Source organism: Octopus sinensis, linkage group LG3 (assembly GCF_006345805.1).
Source record: "Octopus sinensis linkage group LG3, ASM634580v1, whole genome shotgun sequence".
NCBI classification, from domain to species: domain Eukaryota; kingdom Metazoa; phylum Mollusca; class Cephalopoda; order Octopoda; family Octopodidae; genus Octopus; species Octopus sinensis.
Window position 1 is genome coordinate 157,839,336 of NC_042999.1, and position 6,968 is coordinate 157,846,303.

Below are 6,968 nucleotides of genomic sequence, written 5' to 3' on the forward strand. Positions count from 1 at the left end.
AATAATACTTTATTTGTTCCACGTCCTCGCGTTGTTGTGTTTTTTTGTTTTTTTTGTGTTTTCTTGTTTGGATTAACTATATATATATGTATGTATACACACACACACACACACACACACACACACACACACACACACACACACACACACACACACACAACATATAACAATTGTAGCATGGAAGGTGTTTATAAGCCATTTAAGAAACACACAAAAACCGTTATAGATTCACTTCAACATTTAAATTCAATTTGTCAAAATATTTTCGTCGCTCTGAGACCGAGACCTGTTCATTGACAAAATTCCGTGGTGGCTTTATAAACACCTTCCACGCTGCAATTGTTTTCGTTCCAGCACACGATCTCAGATTAGGTCACTTGCTATGCAAGTACATCTCCGTTATATATACATAATACATACATATATATATATACGTATATGGGATCTGGACAAAAGCATCCTAGAACAATAGTTGTTGCCTCTCTAAAAGAGAATGACTCTTTCCAGACACAACAGAATATACTTCAACACACGAACTAACATAAAGACATAAAGAATCTTGAAAATGAAATCCAAAACCGAAATATATATATATTATTCTTTTAATTTTTTACTTGTTTCAGTCATTTGACAGCGGACATGCTGGAGCACCGCCTTTAGTCGAACAATTCGACTCCAGGACTTATTCTTTGTAAGCCTAGTACTTATTCCATCGGTATTTTTTGCCGAACTGCTATGTTACTGAGGCGTAAACACACCAACATCGGTTGTCAAGTGATGGCGGGGGGCACAAACAGACACACAAACATATATATATATATATATATGTGTGTGTGTGTGTGTGTGTGTGTGTGTGTGTGTGTGTGTGTGTGTGTGTGTGTGTGTATATGTGTGTGTATATATATATATGCCTCGGGCTTCTTTCGGTTTCTGTCTACCAAATCAAGGCCTTGGTCGGTCCGAGGCTATAGTAGAAGACACTTGCCCAAGGTGCCACGCAGATATATATAAAAGAATTATATATAACACGGACTCTTTTTCAAAGACATCAGCTTTGCTAAAAATAGGAGTCAAAACACTTCGAAGCCACAAAAGTTAACACTATATTTTCGCAGGTATGGTTGGAAAAAAAAATTAAGTCAAATATGGATTGCATCATTTCCCTGTAAAATTGCAAGAAGGTTCACTTGATATCATGATTTCGAATTAAGCACCAAAAACACGCTTGATTCTTCTCAGTCAAATCTGCTAGTAACAAACTCTTATATATCACTTTCAACCAATGCCTGTGTTCGTTTCAGTGCCGAAGCCGCACTGAGGAAAAAACGAATGATATGAATACAATTGTTTCACAAAAATGAATAGAGAACATTAATACTCATAAGATGTATTAATGTTAGTGGTCGCAAGCTAAAGACGCATAGGCAAAATTAATAGATATATATAAAAGAATTATAGGATCTTTTCGGTTTGAACGGCAGTTTTTTCTAGCGGTGTCATATGAAATTGGCACCCATAATTATGACCCTAGTATCGATCTATTGCATTTCAATCTATTTTAGGGTTAGGGTTAGGGTTAGGGGTGGGAGAAAGGGTATCTTTTTTTCTTCAGAAATGTAAATAAATCCAATCTGTTTCTTAAACGAGGGACATATTCATACGGCACAGAATGTTGTTTACCTCAATGGACGTCATCGATGGTTTGAAATTGCAGAAATGAAGAAAAACAACAACAAATATCTTACAAACTATAGAATTTTCTCAATAAAGCCAAGAGAAAAAAGATGTTTTATAAACACATTCTACCAGTATACGAAGTTTAAAATTTTTTAGTTACCTAGAAATTATGTTAAAAACTGCCGTTCAAACCGAAAAGATCTGAATTATATATATCAAGGGCGTTTTTTCAAAGACAGCAGCTTTGCTAAAAATAGGAGTCAAAACACCCCGAAGCAACAAAAGTTAACACTATATTTTCACGACATGATTGGAAAAAAGACTTAAGTGAAATAAGGATTGCGTTTTATCTCTGCGAAATTGCAAGCAGGAATGTCAGTTAATGATTTCGAATTTAGCGCCAAAAACACGCTTGATTCTCCTCAGTCAAGTCTACTAGTAAGAGGTAAGACGCAATCCTTATTTCACTTAATGTTTTTGCAACCATACCTCTGAAAATACGATGTTAACTTTCGTGGTTTCGGAGTGTTTTGACTCCTATCTTTAGCAAAGCCGGTGTCTTTGAAAATGTGCCCTTGTTATATATAATCCTTTTATATATATTGATTTTGCTCATACGGTTTTAGCTTGCGGACACTAACATTACTACATCTAATGAGTATTAATGTTCTGTAGTTTTGTATATATATATATATATATATGTATGTATATGTATGTATGTATGTGTGTATGAATGTATGTATGTATGTATGTATGTATGTATGTATGTATGTATGTATGTATGTATGTATGTGTGTATGTATGGCCGTGTGGTAAGGAGCTTGCTTACCAGCCTCATGGTTCTGAGTTCATTCCCACTGCGTGGCACCTTGGGCAAGTGTCTTCTACTATAGCCTCGGGCCGACCAAAGCCTTGTAAGTGGATTTGGTAGACGGAAACTGAAAGAATTCCGTCATATATATGTATATATATATATATGTGTGTGTGTGTGTTGTGTGTGTGTGTGTGTGTGTGTGTGTGTGTGTGTGTTTGTGTGCCTGTGTTTGTCCCCCCAACATCGCTTGACAACCGATGCTGGTGTGTTTACGTTCCCGTAACTTAGCAGTTCGGCAAGAGACCGATAGAATAAGTAATAGGCTCACAAAGAATAAATCTTGATGTCAATTTGCACGACTAAAGGCGATGGTCCAGCATGTGACCGCAGTCAAATGACTAAAACAAGTAAAAGAGTAAAAGAGAAAGAGAAAGAGAGAGAGAGGAGAGAAGAGAGAGAGAGAGAGAGAGAGAGAGATAGAGAGAGAGAGAGAGAGAGAGTAAAGAGAGTGGTTATAAGGGGTTGCTTAAACCTGAATTCCGCCGATTTTTTCTTCTTAACACGTTTACAGGAGAATTGTTAGGAAACCATCAGTGCCTGCCGTTCAATTTATACTTATTTTGTCTATAGCAACTAACTCTGTTTTTCTTTCTGAAACTTCTTCATATCGATCTAACCTTTTGCTTGTGTGCCAGTGGCATCTTGAATATACTATTGTATATAAATAGAGTCACACGAAACAGCGTTGAAGGGCTTCCCAATTATTCGTATGCTCAAGATTGTTGAATATTATACTTGTACATACAAACATATAAACAGAGAAGTGTGCATGCGTAGCTACATACAATATTCTTAAACAGTCTCAGTATATTTTCAACGTCTATTATTTCATGCGCGCGTGCACGCACACGTGTGTGTGTGTGTATATGCTTCTGCATATGTATATATGTATGTATGTGTGTATGCTTATATCTCTTTTTCTCTTTTACTTGTTTCAGTCATTTGACTGCGGCCATGTTGGAGCACCGCCTTTAGTCGAGCAAATCGACCCCGGGACTTATTCTATGTAAGCCCAGTACTTATTCTACCGGTCTCTTTAGCCGAACCGCTAAGTGACGGGGACGTAAACACACCAGCATCGGTTGTCAAGCAATGCTAGGGGGACAAACACAGACACACAAACATACACACACACACATATATACGACAGGCTTCTTTCAGTTTCCGTCTACCAAATCCACTCACAAAGCTTTGGTCAGCCCGAGGCTATAGCAGAAGACACTTGCCCAAGATGTCACGCAGTGGTACTGAACCCGCAACCATGTGGTCGGTAAGCAAGCTACTTACCACACAGCCACTCCTGCGCCTGTATATGCATGTATATGCGTGAGTATAATTGAGTATGTGTCTTGTGTGAATATGTATACACGTGCGTACGCGTTGAGCTTTAACGTGATAATATATATTGCAGCTGAATGTATCTATATGTTGCCTTTGGTCGGCCCGAGGCTATAGTAGAAGACACTTCCTGAAGGTGCCACGCAGTGGGACAGAACTCAGAACCACGAGGTTGGTAAGCAAGCTCCTTACCACACAAATATACGTATATGAATAAGCAACATATGCATGTATGTTCGTGTGTGTGTGTGCCGTGTGTGTGTGTGTGTGTGTGTGTGTACATATAAATCCATACATGTATATATATATACACGCACAAACACACTACATTATGTTCCTAATGAGGTGATTAAGAATATATTGGGTTGGTAACTAAGTTCCCGCCGTTTTTTAAAATTTTGGATATTATTGAGTTTTTAAATTTTGGATTCTATTTTTTTCGAGAATTCTATTTTTGAATCATTTTGGAATCTATTTTGTTTGTTTTTTTCTAGTTAATTTTAGTTAATTTTTGTCTATTTTCAGATCATTAAAATGGAATGTCAAGTTAAGGAAAACGAGCATTTTCGACACCTCCTTCTTTTTGCTTTTAATCAATGTTCTAATGCCGCAAAAGCTGCTCGCAACGTTTGTGCTGTGTATGGAGAGAGTGCCATAGCTGAAAGAACCGCTCCTGATTGCTATGCTAAGTTCAAAAATGGATATTTTGACCTCAAAGACGCACCTCATTCTCGCCGTCCAGTTGTGTTCGACGAAGAGCGATTAAACCAACTTTTGCCTGAAAATTCTCATCAAACGATGAGGGAACTGGCAGAGAAAATGGAATGCTTCCATACTGCTATAGAGAAGCATCTTCACACGATGGGAAAGGTTCAGAAGTATGGAGCTTGAGTTCCGCATGCTTTAGGGTGACAACAACAAAAACCAACGAGCCACAATCTCCGCTGGTTTGCTTCCTCGTCACCGCTCAACTCATGGACACAAGCAACGATTTCTTTACCGAATCGTTACTGGCGACGAAAAATGGTGCCTGTATATCAATATTATCTGCGTAAGGAATGGCTTAGCCCCGGTAAACAAGCGACACCGCGAGTGAAACAAGATGTTCATCCGCGTAAGACGATGTTGTGCGTATGGTGGGACTTGGAAGGGATTATCCGTTACGAATTGCTTGAACGGAACCAAACGGTCAACACGGAACTCTATGTTCAACAGATGGAACGACTCAACCGGCTATTCAAGAGAAAAGACGTAATCGGCAGCATCGAGTTCCTCTGCTGCACGACCACGCCCGCCCTCATATCGCCAATATGACCAAGAAAGCCATTCAAAACCATGGCTGGGAAGTGCTGCTACACTCGCCGTACTCTCCTGAACTGGTGCCAGCGGATTTCCACCTCTTTCTATCTCTTTTAAATGCTATGCACGGAGCTTCGTTCAATACTGATGCAGAATTGAGAGCTTGGTTGGATCAATTTTTCGAGTCGAAATCGGGTGATTTCTACCAATGAGGTATTGAAAATCTTGTTGAACGTTGGGAAGAATTTGTAAACAACAAGGGTGAATACATTATGGATTAATTAGTCGTTATTTTTTTTATTAAACCTTTAAAAAATAATTTAAATATAAAAAAAAAACGGCGGGAACTTAGTTGTCAACCTAATATATAAAGATACAGAAAAGAAATTGGTGAATAATGATAGAGATCACCATAACTGTTAGAATAAATACATGAAGGTATACCTTAACACATGGAATAGTAGGATAAATCTTTGTAATAGATATAGTGATAGAAAAAAGATGTGCAACTGTGAAAAAACTGTAATTAATGGAAATAATGATATGAAAAGTGAGAATAGCAGTGTGTAACTCGGGGGCAAACTTACTGTAATATCGATGCAGCGTATGAATTATAATAAGGATAATAATGATATTGATAGTAGTAATAATAATGCCAGTGGCAATAAATTGGATGATAATGGAGATGATAATAATGGTAGTTCTTATAAAAGAATGAATGATGGAAATATATTAAGAAATACTAACTACAATAAGAACCTAGAAGCGGAGAGCCTGCTTGACACAGACTACATGTTACAGTGCCCACACGGAGAACAAATAGCTGCCGATATGTCAGGAACACTCTTCATGGCCCTGGACAAGAATTTCCCATCATCAACTAAATATAGTTGATCAACTAAATTTAATAGACAATCGGTTAAATTTGCCTTTTGAACTACGAAAAAACTTGGCTGAAAGTATTGCAGATCATAATAGCAGGAAGTTAAAGGAGTTTGTTGAAATGAATTTAGCCAAATCAATAAATAATAATAGTAATTGGAATGATAGGAGCAATGATATTAATATTGGTGTAAATATAAAATATAAATATAAAAATCCAATTAAAATATTTAAATTAAAGTTAAAATTTAAAAAAATTATTTAAATTAATAATTTAAACTTAAAAATTATAAATATATATATATTTCTATTATTATTTTATTTAATTATTTATTTTTTAATTTTTATTTATATTTTTATATATTTATTTATTTTTTATTTTTTTATTTTTTAAAATTATTTATTAAAAAATTTTTTTTTATTTAAAAAAATTTTTATATTTTTTATTTATTTTATTTATTCATTTATTTAAAAAAAAATTTTTTATATATATATATATGTGTATGGGGAGAATTCACGAAAAAAAAAAAGACGAAGCCAGGTGGTGTAAAAAACAAACGGATGTATTAGTATAACGCACAGAATTGAAAAAGTCTTTAACGTTTCGAGCCTACGCTCTTCCACAGAAAGGAACACAGAAAGAAACAAGGAGAGAAAAAATGTGTGTAGTGGCTACCGATCTTTCATGGCGAATGCCGGACAGAAGGGTCACACAGGAGAGCTAAGAAGTAGATGTGTGTGTGTGTGTGTGTGTGTGTGTGTGTGTGTGTGTGTATGTATGTATATATTTTTCTTTTATTTCTTCTACTTGTTTCAGTCATCTGCCTGCGGCCATGCTGAAGCATCGCCTTTAGTCGAACAGATCGGCCCCAGGACTTATTCTTTGTAAGCCTAGTAC

The 6,968-nt window shown here is 36.4% G+C and overlaps 1 long non-coding RNA gene across 1 annotated transcript in view; it reads left to right on the plus strand.

Moving 5' to 3' along the window:
- The first annotated feature begins 1,012 nt into the window (after window positions 1–1,012).
- LOC118762824 overlaps window positions 1,013–6,968 on the plus strand; it is a 20,812-nt gene continuing 14,856 nt past the window's right edge. Inside the window, exon 1 of the long non-coding RNA XR_004998573.1 lies at window positions 1,013–1,181. This is a non-coding gene — a long non-coding RNA (uncharacterized LOC118762824). The remainder of the gene's footprint in view (window positions 1,182–6,968) is intronic.